This window comes from Octopus bimaculoides, chromosome 4, assembly GCF_046866305.1.
Source record: "Octopus bimaculoides isolate indiv1 chromosome 4, ASM4686630v1, whole genome shotgun sequence".
Lineage (NCBI taxonomy): Eukaryota > Metazoa > Mollusca > Cephalopoda > Octopoda > Octopodidae > Octopus > Octopus bimaculoides.
This window is the reverse complement of record NC_142931.1, coordinates 90,038,763-90,052,410: the sequence shown is the minus strand read 5'-3', so window position 1 is coordinate 90,052,410 and position 13,648 is coordinate 90,038,763.

Here is a 13,648-nt window from a genome sequence, read left to right as displayed (position 1 = left end):
CGCCTCCGTTTTTTTCTTCACCTCTTCCACATTTGCAAAATGTTTTCCTTTAAAGACGTTTTTCATTCGGAGGAACAAAAAAAAAAAGTTGCAGTGAGTAAGATCAGGTGAATAGGGAGGGTGGGTAAACGGAGTCATGCTACTCTTGGACAAAATCTGTCTCACACTCAAAGCGGTGTGCGAAAGTGCATCGTCGTGATGAAACCACCACTCTCCACTTTGTCACTGTTTGGAGCGTTTCCGTCTCGCAAACGCTTCAGAACTGCCAAGTAAAATGTCTGCTTAACAGTTTGATCAGGAGGAACAAATACTGTGTGGACAATACCTTTCGCATCGCTGAAACAACTCAGTATCGTCTTGACATTGGACTTCATTTGACGCACTTTTGGGGGGCGCGTGATGATATTGAATGCTTCCATTGACTTGATTGTTGTTTCGTTTCCAGGTCGTAGCATTAGCACCAGCTTTTGTCACCAGTGATGACCTTCGAAAAAAGGTCCGGATCAACTTCCAACTGTTCTTTCAGTTCACGACTCGCATTCAGTCGCGACTGCTTTTGACCTTCTATGAGCAAGTGAGGCACAAATTTCACTGTAACTCTTTTCATTCGCAACCCTTTGCTCAAAATTCGTTGGGAGGAGCTCCAGGACACATCAGTCATATCAACAAATTCGTCAATTGCTCAGCGACGGTCCCAAGCGACAAATGACCATTCCTAAAGTGTGAAAACCACTCGTAAATTTGTGTTTTGCTCATGGCAGCGGCCTCGTAAGCTTTTTGAAGCATGACAACTGTTTCGGCCGCCGTTTTCCTCCGCAGAAAACAGAATTTCACGGAAGCACACTGTCCCTTCGTTTCAGCCATCGCAAAAATCGACGATTAGGGAAGAAACACTGCAAAACAAAGACGCACCACGTAGCAGTACGACTGAAGTCGACAACGCCGGTCGGTAGACTGATGCTTGAGGGTGGCATCAAGCGGCTTCTAGTGGCAGAAGCCTGAATTACAATGGGTTTTCCCACAGAGAACGTTTCCGGTTACTTTTGTGTACTTTTTTGTGTACCTCCATGTATGTATGCGTGTGCGCGCATGTGAGTAGAGTGCGTCTTCATTTATAAACCAGGATGCAAAATTCAGTAATTAACCACGACAACAGCGCCAGACACATTTCACTTCTGAAAAACCTTCAAGGCATTTCACACACTGCAATCCTGCAGGAAGATCTTCGATATCATGGATTGAGAATACACTCACTCGCCCACCTGAGCTTATTTTACAGTGAATTTTGATACGTGCACTTGCACTCGTGTATACGCCCTCACGCACACTCACGCGCTAACTCATTTTTCGTACGGTCCAATCACTGACTGCACATTCTGGCACGCAAAGCAACACCGCTATTCAGACTCACTTGAATAAATATCTGTCTCGTATACACTTCAATGATACTCTCTTCTGATATGCAAAATTTTTCTTCAGCCAAGCATTTCTTTCTCTTCCTCAATCACTCGTTTCCTTTTCTCGGGAACCTCTCTGGAGGAGAGTGATGTAGTGGTTCATGCAAACATGGCGTGGATTTGATCCTCGATAGCCAAATTTCACTTAACAGTTCAACAGCAATTTTCTCACAGTAAAACAATAGTTTTTCTGTGATTGACAGCAGTTGCATTAGCCAGACACCTTCGCTAAGCAGAATAATGTCTTTGCCACTTGACCCTTCTAAGCCACCAAAAGCTAGAATAGAGATAACAAACCGCCAACGAAATCTATTGTCCTCAACATTATGTCTATCCTTCTGACTGGTTTTGGCTAGTTATAAAAACAAGAACTCTGTAAGCCAAAGTCAGTTAGTAAGAACCGAGTCTGACTGACCGGCTGAACAAAACGCTGTCTCTAAAGGAAAAGGCACAACTATAGTAACTCACCAACGAAGCAGTTGTTTCGTCCTACCACTCTCACTTTCTTTTCTCTGTAACATTACCATATCTCTCTCTACATGCTACTATGAGGTCGTCTACACACGTATACAGGCCGAAATTAACTTTCTTAACCTAGCATGCTCTTTCAATTATATCACACCTGCCCGTTGAGGCATGGCATTATACAAAGTAACGGTAGATAAATATTTCTTTACAACTTCGATCATTGTTCTTCTTTCATCTTTCACATCTTACAACATGCCGTTGCAATAAATCTTAACCGTCACACACACACACACACACATATATATATATATATATATATATATATATATATGAAATATTTATACCGTTCGTTTCTTAAATGTTGTATTTCTAAATGTCACTATGACCCGCCATTTACATATCTTCTTATTACAAGTTCTGCTCTGTTCCTCAAAAGTGTTGGGTTGAAGCCAATAGTGGTAAAAATATTCCAGTGAGTCACTGACCACATGTTGATTACTCTTCAATAGCATCAACTAAATTGTTCTTATCTTTGCATGCGATCATATTGAAACAATAATATCATAATCGTTTAGCTGCAGCTGCACAGTAGTGGGTATACTGTGCATATGCTATCATAACACAAAATGTTGAATTCACTGAGGAGTATTTGGATAACCTTTCGAACTCCAGTGCTCAAAACAGACATTTGACATTTTCAAGAACCTGCAGGGCACTGAACAAACTGGATCTCGACAAAAATTAATCTTTCTGATAACAAAATACTATTTTTCTAATTAAAATTTCTATACCAAGAAGATGCTTCTTGCTTGAAAGACTAATGAGTTGAACTATTTGCCCGTAGATCACCGTTCAGACTGTGTTGCAACTTTTAGTAATGCTGTGTCTACGAAGTTACCATCAAGTTCAGCGAATGAAATGATAATTATAAAATTAATATCACGCTTATAAGCCACTGTTAACGGAGGGGAGTTCAGCAAAAAAGAGTTCATTGTACAATGTTGATCAGTCAAGTGCTGGCGTCACTAGAGAAAATGACGCGAAGGAATGTAAACTGTTTCTACTATATCTATCTCTAATTATGTAGCAATATGTGCGCGTGCGTGTGCGTGCGCGTGCGCGTGTGTATACAAAGCAATAACATTGTATATATATATATATATATATATATATATATATGCACATGTAACATTATATATATATATATATATATATATATATATATATATATATATATATGAAACGATTAATAACATTATATACTTACACATAAAATTATATATATATATACATATATACAAAACATTATATATATATTTATATATATAAAACAATATATATATATATATTGTGCATGCGCATTGTTTATTTTTGATTTTGCCGACTACACTGTATAGTAGGGTCAGCTGAGCACCGTCTGTGAAAAAAACAGCAGCATGACGCAAGTCACTCTGCCAGAAATTTGGAAACGACATGCTGTGCTGCTTGGAATTCGCGCCGAAAGCTCCAATACGAACATGTCAAAGTGTTTGGGTGTCAATCTGAGGACTGTGCACCGAGAGTGACAAAAATCAAACATCTAGTCAACATCATGATATTTGGAGTGATCACTAGTGATGGCGACGTTATGCATCCATTCATCTTCGCACACGATCTCACACTCAACACAGAGGCCTCTATCAAGTGCCTGGAGGAGGTAGAGCTGCTCTTGGTTAAGAGGGTGGCTGCTGGAAGACCCTATATCTAGCAACAGGACTCTGTACCATGCCACACAAGCAGGAGAACCCAGTCATGGCTGTCAGACAGTTCCTGCAACAACGTCTCCCTAACATGTGGACAGACTGCAACCTCCTTGATTATTATGTGTAGGGTGCAGTTGAGCGAAAGACAAACAAAACTCCTTGTAGCACCAAAGATGAACTGAAGAGAAGGATCATAGCAGGGTTCACCAACTTAAACTAGGAGGCCGTCCAGAAGAGTTGCAGGAGATTCCGAATTCGTCTGGAGGCCGTGGTAGAAGCCAATGGCAATTTTATTAAATAATTTTTTTCTTTAGTATTTCAAAATATTTTTATGCAATTTTGGTAAATATATCTTTTGTAATGAGATGGCAATGTTATTTTCATGGAGGATACTTCTTGAAGATTGTTTGATCACAGCAGCAGGATGACGACAGGGCCCAGCCTGTGTCACACTTGGACACCTGCCGAGCCAGGCTTGTTCCTCTGACGTTCCTGAGCCCTTTTTTGCCATTTACTGAATCGGTTTGAGGCATTTCAGAGTAAGTTGTAAGTGCATTTTTAGGTTTCTGCCAAACAATTCAATGTTTTTACTAAGATTTGGTGTATAAGAAGTACCTGTGCAGATGAATAATTTTCAGTGGGTGTGTAGCTTCCACTGCACTACCTCCACCTATTGGCTCAAGAAGACTTTCGCCGGTGTGACATGAGAATTGACAAAACCGGGAACTTCCAGGGTCTCAGGTTTTATTTTGGAGGTTTTCTTCTCTTAGGTACATTACCAGCCAAGGTTAAAGAACTTCTACCTGTCCATGAGGTAGGGTATCCCGTATCAGACACCAAACCGGCACCCAAACGCTCCATAGAGGGATTAAATATCATTCCAGCGTCCGACGCGGAGCAGCTCATACATACATTACAAAAATAAATAAATAAATGAATTAAAACATTTTTTTAATGTATAAGATATGTGATCTAAAAATATAGATAAAATAAAATTTGAATATAAATAAAATAAGATTTCCCGACCACATGTTTCCGGGTTCAGTCCCGCTATTAGGCACATTGGGCAAGTGTCTTCTGCTACAGCTTCAGGCCCATCAAAGCCTTGTGAGTGGATTTGGTTGATAGAAACCGAAAGAAGCTCATCGTATATATATTTATGTGTGTGTGTTTGTGTCTGTGTTATTCCCCTCTGCCAACATTCGACAACCGATGTTGGTGTGTTTACGTCCCGTAACTTAGCGGTTCGGCAAAAGAGATAGACAGAATAAGTACCAGGCTTACAAAAAATATGTCCAGGGGCCCATTTCTTCGACTAAAGGGCGGTGCTCCAGCATGGCCATAGTCAAATGACTGAAACAAGTAAAAGAATAAAAGGATATACATATAAGAATATATAAAACGATATATACGTATTTACACATATTTGTTAGATGGCCGTTGACTACTCATGAATTCCTCAGCCCTTTGACTGGTCTTATTTTTCATCCCGCTGTGTGTCCAACAATCACCCTCCTCACCAAGCAAGTTTAGTAACCGATGACCCGACCATGCAACAGGTTTTACTGGATTACATGTAACTAATAGCACTCATGCAACGTCACACACATATATACTTGTGCAAACACGGTATCTTTAAGATAGCATGTTTTACATTGATTTGATATTATTGTATCATATATTCCCTATAGTGTACATGTGTAAGTATACACATGATATGCATGAGAAAAATGCTGGCAAGACACGTAACATGAATGAAGTTTGAATATTAATAATGGAAAATGTAAAGTAGAGCTACAACACACACACACACACACACAACGATGATACAGTTAGTATTCGTTACTAAGTATAATATCATCGTAAATACTGATATCTTATTCATGTTTATGCGTAGGGAAAAATTGAGCCCATCTCATTCACATTGCTGTCACTGTTTTGATGTGAACCGAATGAAAGAAGTATATTCTTTGTTTATATATGACATGCAGTTATACAATTAAATATTGTTATATGCAAAATGAATGTGAAGCGAAGCAAGCTGTTATCTAGATATATGATAACAATGTAATCTCAATATTTCATCTCATATTGATGTGGAAAATTACATCAATATGCCAAATTAAAAAATTTTCCCTAAACTTTGAAATATCTACAGGTCCAACCAAACAGAAAAGATCCAAGTTGTGCTCCGACTTGAATAGGGAAAGGCTCCACGATATACAAAATACCAAAGAAACGCTGTATATCACGATGTTGCCCCTACGGCACCGTCAAGGAAGGATATTACAATTCCTTATTTTATTGATTTCAGGGGTTAAAAAATACAAAGTCGGTTCTCAGCAGTTAAACCACACACTTGTGTAGATGAAAAATGTTGATTTCTTGTATAGACACAAGAACTCAAAATGTAGAAGAGGTTGACGATTATATTGGTCCAAGAACATCACCAGTATGCAATATATCAATCCCAGGTCAGAAGTGAAAGATGACCTACACTGGAATCAAAATAAAAAAGTGAAGAATGACTAAATATTACATGTAATTTTGTTTGACATTTTGCCAATCCACCTCCCAGATAATTTTTACTGTTGGTTTTGTTATTTATTCTCAAGGTATTTTATGCAATAAAGTTTAGGCAGTATTTCTTGACGCCTATAAAGTTGTTGCTCTTGCAAACTTACTTTAAAGACATGCTGATTAAAACTATTTTAAGTGTTTAAAAAGGAAGTGGACAATGTAGCAAAAATGCTATAAAAATAACAGGATACACCCTACAATTTATATAGTATGCAATTCAAAGCAGAAAAATGTATGTCCTTTGTTATGTTCAAAAGTAAAATAGGTTTGACTAGAAAGATAATCGTTACATAGTCAGACTAGTATTGCTCTGTGTTGGCAAGAATCAATTCAATAGAAAGGCATAAGTAAAGAGGGACCTTGAAGCAGAACTTCATCCTTCTTTTGTTTTGTTGAATCAATTCAAGACAAAATTCTATCATTCAGAGAAAATATCTAAGTGAAATATTTTCACAGTTGAAGTTACTGTAGCTCTTACTAACAAAATTGTAAGTGCTATGGTGGTTTCCCCCTTCTAAAACACAGAAGACTACTGGCGTAATATTAATTCAAAGTTAATAACATTATATCATACATTAATGTAAATCAGGACACTTTAAGCTTGTAAGAAGTCTATTACTAACCATCATAAGCTATTTAGTTTTAATGAACCTCAGGTATTCTTTAATGCCAGTTGTACCTTAATGTTGTACCTTTAATGCCAGTTGTACCTTAATCAAAAATGGCCATGCTGTTATTCATGACAAGTGAATTTCGTTTCTTACCTGTTATCAACATTGCAATTCATTTAAATCCCAGCCAAAAAGATGATCTTTTTAGAACAAACTGTAAGGAAACCTTTGCATGACTGCTCGACCTACTGATAAGTTCTAAATCTCCCTTAAATTACACCATGCTGTCTAGAAAGAGGATGGGTACATTGGAGAATGTAAGCAAAGGTACAGCATGCTTAAAAACAAATGGTTGTTCATGGCTAAAATGCTGCAGATCACAGGTCTACTCAAACATGACTGATCTAGGGCTATATAATTATGACTATAGCACAACTATAGTATAAAGTCCTACACCTAAAGTTCTACTTCAGTCAAGTTCAACCACGCACTGATCATCATTGGAAATTGTATCAGCCCATGGTTGACAAGATTCCAGAACAAATTGTAGTCAAGACTGCTAGTTTCGGTACAAAGTCAAAATATTTTTTAGGCAATCAGTTATGACATTCAACAACTGGAACAATATGTACATCAAAATGAATTACTCTTTGTTCCAGTTAAAAAAAAAAAGCTTATACAAGGCTCGAGGCACAGCTGGCTACTTAATGATTCCAGAAGAACTAATTTTAGCAAACAATTCCTTCACTCAAGCAAACTGCTAATGCAGTGGCCTTTTCTGCAATCGATGTAACTTAAGTAGCAAGAACTTCTAATTCTACTTTTAAGATGCTATCAACTTGATGTGGACAAGCAGAGGTTATGAAGCAAGTTAAGTTGAAAATGTGTGATGAATACAATTTCTCACAGACTAGCATTTGAGGTTTTCTATCGCACTTCACAAGATCTCAGAGGTAGCACCAACATAACGAATAGAGTCAATGACTTGGTCTCTGGTGATCTGAGGCAAACTCCATCAGTCATAACAAAATACATATCCATTGAAGAGCTCAGAGCATGCCTTACAGAAAGACTATCTGTAAACAAGAGCAAAAGACTTCCATCTTTTTACCAACATGAGAGTTGCATTTCATAAAAATGTCTCAGTAGCCCAGTTTTCAGAAAGTTTTACTTTATTTAGAAGCAATGGTTACCTACCAATTAACATTGAACATGATGTCAAAATGCAAAAAAGAAAAAGTGGAAAATTATCAACATTTCACAAGAAATGCTACTGGCAGTTTATCCTAGCTTTTATCACAATGATAGAAACCACGAACGATTTTCTAAATTCTATTATGGCTCCCGCAAATTACATTGTGTATAATATTAAGACTTTCTACTAAAGGCACAAGGCCTGTAATATTAATACTACCATCATTCAGCAGGAACCAGCCCAATCTAGATGATACATGTCAGTTCACACTGTGATTGGTATTACCAATGCCGTTAACTACCCAAAAGAAATTCTCAGTTCTCCTCTATCCACTGGTATCCTTCACAATCTGCAACTGAATATAGGAACACCTGTTATAATACTCCAAGATATACAAACACTAAAGACTAGCAGTGAAACCCTTATGGCTATCTAACTGAAGTCACCATTAACATGAATTATACTAAGATGTTTTCATTCCATACATTCCCATCATCTCATGTTATTTCATTTCAAGTATTTTCAGTTTCCAGTGACATTGTCTTTTTCTATGACCATCAATAAGTTATAGGGATAGTCCTTCAGGATTGCTGGAGTTCAACTGATACATATTAACCAAGCTCACATCTTTTCATCAGAGTATCATACAAGAGAACAAGGAATGTTAGGGTTGATTGTTTTAAGTGTTGTATATCAATTTAGAATTACAAGAAAATTTATAATGTGAAATAAAGATAGTATTTTCATAAGTCACAAAATTAAAATTATCAACAAATAATCTTAAAAGCTACACATGCATTTGCATTACATCACAATCATCCTCTAATGTCTGTTTTCCATACTGGTATAGGTTGGACGGTTTAACTGAAAACTGGTAAGCTATACCTGGTTCTAATCTGATTTGGCATGGCTTCTACAGCTGGATGTCCTTCCTTATGTCAGCCTCTCTAAGAATGTAGTAGGTGCTTTTTATGTGCCAGTTATGAAACACCAGCATTGGCCATGACTACAATCTCATTTGGCTTGACAGGTCTTCTTAAGCATGGTATATTGCCAAAGGTCCTGGGCACTTGTCACTGCCGTGAGGCCCAAAGTTTGAAGGGTGCCTTTTATGTGCAACCAGCACAAGTGCCAGTTATGTGACACTGGTATAGGCCATGATTACAGTATCACTTGGCTTGATGGGTCTTCTCAAGCACAACATGTCACCTAATGTTTGAAAGGTGCTTTTTATGTGCCAGTTACACGGCACTGGCATTAACCAGTAAAAATATATGCAAATATTACATTATTACAACCAAAAAGCACTACATAAAAAATTGCTATAAGTTAGTTTAGCTTATCAAAGTAATGCTTTGACATAGTCAACATGTGGACAATGCTGAGTAGCTTTGATAGGTGTGTCTGAATTTTTGCTAGTCCTCTATGTTTTGGGGCAGAGGTAACATTCAAGTTATTCTTGCAGCTCATTAAGTCAATACATGAAAGCCAGTGGAATAAAGTATTCTACTTGGAAACCTGTAGGTGATGGTTCCAGCAAGGGCTTCTGGTTGAATAAATCAAGAAATCTCATTCAACCGATGTTAGCATGGAAATAAGAGATGCAAAAATGATGGTGGTGGTTGTTGTTTTGAGAGAAAACTGCACAAATGGCTCAGTTATGCATATAATATACACATGCAGTGCTTTTCGACTCAGTTTTGTCAAGGTGGAAAGGTCTTCTTGAGAACTACTTATTGCCCACCATTCTGGTCCTTTGTCATCTCTGGGAGATTCAAGGTCCTGATATCAGCATTCACCACTTTATCTCATATCTTCTTCCACATTAAGTGATCAGTGCTTCTTTATACAACTGCCTACATCCATATACATGTCCCATACGAGCACAGCATATTTTTCTTGCACACAATATTTGAGCCTGCTTATGCCCATTTTTTCTCTCAGAACATTTGTACTGTCATTCACGCACATTTACACTGTTTATTCAACAGAACTTGCTTGCCTCTTATATGCATACACATACAACCAACTGATGCCAACCAAATTCCACTCACAAAGCATTGGTCAACTCAGGGTTATAGTCTACTAAAGACACTTACCCAAGATTCCATGTAGTGGGACTGAATTTGGAACCATAGGTTTGGAAGTGAATTTAGCCACACTGCCGTTAAAATGTATCTATAGATAATAATTATTATTATTCAACTCAATAAGGCGAGTTGGCAGAATCGTTAGCATGCCAGGCCAGATGCTTACCAGCATTTTGTCCATCTCTATATTCTGAGTTCAAACTTTGCTTTTCATCATCTCAGTGATGATAAAATAAGTACCAGTTGAGCAATGGGGTCAATCTAATCGACTTAGCCCCTTCCCTGAAGTTTCTGGCCTTGTGGCAAAATTTGAAGCCATTATTATTTAACTTAATACACCAAGCATTTATCTTTCCAGGCTGCTCTGTGTTAGATTATTCTATCCAGCTCTCTGTCATCAGGTTATGTTCATCAGTGTTTCATAACAATTATAATTGTTAAATAATCAATATAGTAATAAAAAACAACACAAACAATATCTAGAAATGATGTTTTACACTGTATTTTGTTTCAAATGTACAAGCTTGGACAACAAGAACAAATTTAAATTTTTGTTTTGGATGTTTTTTTTTTCTTCAAAAAGAATGAGAAACCAGAAAGTACAAAAAAAGAAAAAGAAAAAAAGATGAAAACTTTCTGTGTGATGATGTAAGACAATATACAGATATGGGGAATTGTGAGAGGACAAGAGCTCTTGAACATCTTTTTGGTTTTAAACATTAATTTAATTTATTGGTTTTAATCACAAAAAAGAGAGAAATTTGGGTAACTTACTAACAAAATCTACCTAAGTATATATTTGAATGATAAAATTTCAATGATTTCACAGAATAATTTTATTTCTTTAGTAAAAATGAGTCTTTGTCTTTTACTAGGCACAAGGTGCATCTGAATCAGCCCCAGCAGTTTTCTGATACTTTATGCTATCCACAGAAAAAAAAAAAAAACAACTAAAAAAACAGAAACCCCTTGAATGCAGATATGTAAACACCAAACAATATATTGTAAAGCAGCATCTAGCCTGGCACTGTTCTTTTCTCTGTGCTCATCTGCCGTTCAATCAGAAATTAAATTATCTCATACATGAGCACAGTGCCTCAGATTTTATAAAGTAGCAGAAATTAGATTACGTAAAGTTCATGCTTTTCTCGAAAGCATTAACCACCAATTCAACTGAAGTGAAATAGCTACAATTAGAAATTGAAATTGGGTCATGGATTTGGTTTGCTGAGGAGTATACCTCTTTCTCAATGATATCTTTTACATTTAGTAATAATAAAAATACAGACGTGGAATAAGAATTAGAAAAAAAAAAAAGATGTGGAGTAGTGAGATGAAATAAATGCAATGTACAGATAAGAAGTGAGGCTAAAAAAAGAAAAGAAAATGAAAAAGCATGAGGTAGTTAAAGAGTCCAAATTCAATAATATAAAAGTAAATAAAAACAATATTCTAGCTTATACTTGTTGCTTTTGCTTTCACTAGAAACATTTTCATGAGAGTTGTTTAGTGATTTCTTTAGGAGATGGTGTTTTAATATTAAAGAATAACAGTTGAGCATATTACAGAGAAGTGTACTACTAAATAAACAGAGAGAATTTAGTGAATGGAAACAAAAAAGAGAATGATTAAAAAAAAACAAAATCAAGACTAGGAATAATAAATACAGTTTGCTAATTAAGGAAATGTGTCTTTTCATATTTGAATTTTGTCCTTTTGAAAATGCTTAGTTAATTTTATTCCAACACAAAAAGAAAACTGTTGCAGGTGTTTGCTTCTATTTATAGGTATTATATGTTCTAGAACTAATATAAACATTTACGTGAGCATGTGACTGCATGCATTTACATTTATGTAAATACAAATAGACAATATACATATATATATGTGCATATATATATATATATATATATATATATATATATATATATACATACATACATACATACATATACACACATATATATATATTTATATACATGAACACATATACAAACAGAAGAAAACAAAAAAGATTTATTTACAAAATGTTGAGAGAGAAAGAGAGAGAAGGAAAGGAACAGCTGGCTATCTACATAAGCTTATTGAAATTATTAAAATGATCACTTGTTTTATTTGAAAGAGAATTTCAGATATTTAGTAATGTTATAAATAATGAGAAAAATACACAAAACAGCTCTGTTGATAAGTTTGCACTCAGAAAATGTCACTTGATAAAATAACAATAATATTATGTCTGGCTAACTTGATACATGAATTTAGGGAAGTAATATGTGTGTTTGTATACATACAGACTATATATATATATATATATATATATATATATACTTATAAGATTACGAGGCAAGGACAAGGCAAACAAACAAATAACACATGAAGTCTGACAAGCAATACATGTAGAGGGAAAAGCATAGAAATATAAAGCAAAATAACAACAATGGAAGAAGCGTACAATGAAAATAAATATTGCTAAGGAAGAAATTGAAAAAAACTTGACATCTCAGCTTAAAGACTCTAAAGAGAAGGAAAAGGAATAAATGGTTGGAAGAGAAAAATGAAAATAAATGATACTGAATTTACCACTGCCTCCATTGCAGGCCTTCTTGTGCACGTGTATACACACACACACACACACATATATATATGTGTATATATATATATATATATATATATATATATATATATATCTATATATATATATATATATATATATATATATATATATATATATATGCAGACACACACATCTAGTGTCAAATAAAAAGAAAACTAGTACTACTAAATCATTGGCAGGATGTTGTTTGAGGGTTTACAGTGAGCGACCAATGAAAGGTTAGAAGCTGTGGTCTTTGAAACAGAAGTAGCACTGACCAACACAAAGGAATGATGCTCATACAAAAGTACATTAGGGTAACAAAGGTCCTTTTAAGGCCAAGGTAAATATCACAGACCCTCTTTTATAATCCAGAAATGGCATAATGTTACAATTTTAGCCAACTAAATATGGCAATAGAATGGGATGCAACACCATAGAACACCAACTAGATTATACCTTAATGAAAGTAGAAGATATAGACTCTGTTTGAAGAGGAGAATCACTCTAAAAAAATTTACATGATCAGAGTGTTTCTCTGAAATTGAAAAATGAAATTTTCAGATGCTGCCCTCATGAGTGGAAATTTGTTTTGGCAACATGGTAATATCTGTTTTGAACCTGAGAACTATATGTATATATACACACAAACATTCAGTTTACATGCATCACCCATGGCCAATAACTCTTCCTTTCTTCTGAAAAATAATCATTTCACCTTTTTGCTACCATAGAGCCTTTCTAGAGTCTATTTATCTCCAACATAAAAGAGGCTATGCACTTTTGGCCCCATCATTTCTGAAGAGTTCTCAATATTGTTTAGTGGCAATATTCAGCACAAAACTGATAACATCCTGGTCAGTGATATGTCGTAACCAGTAATATATTGCTTGGTGACATAGAAATATATCT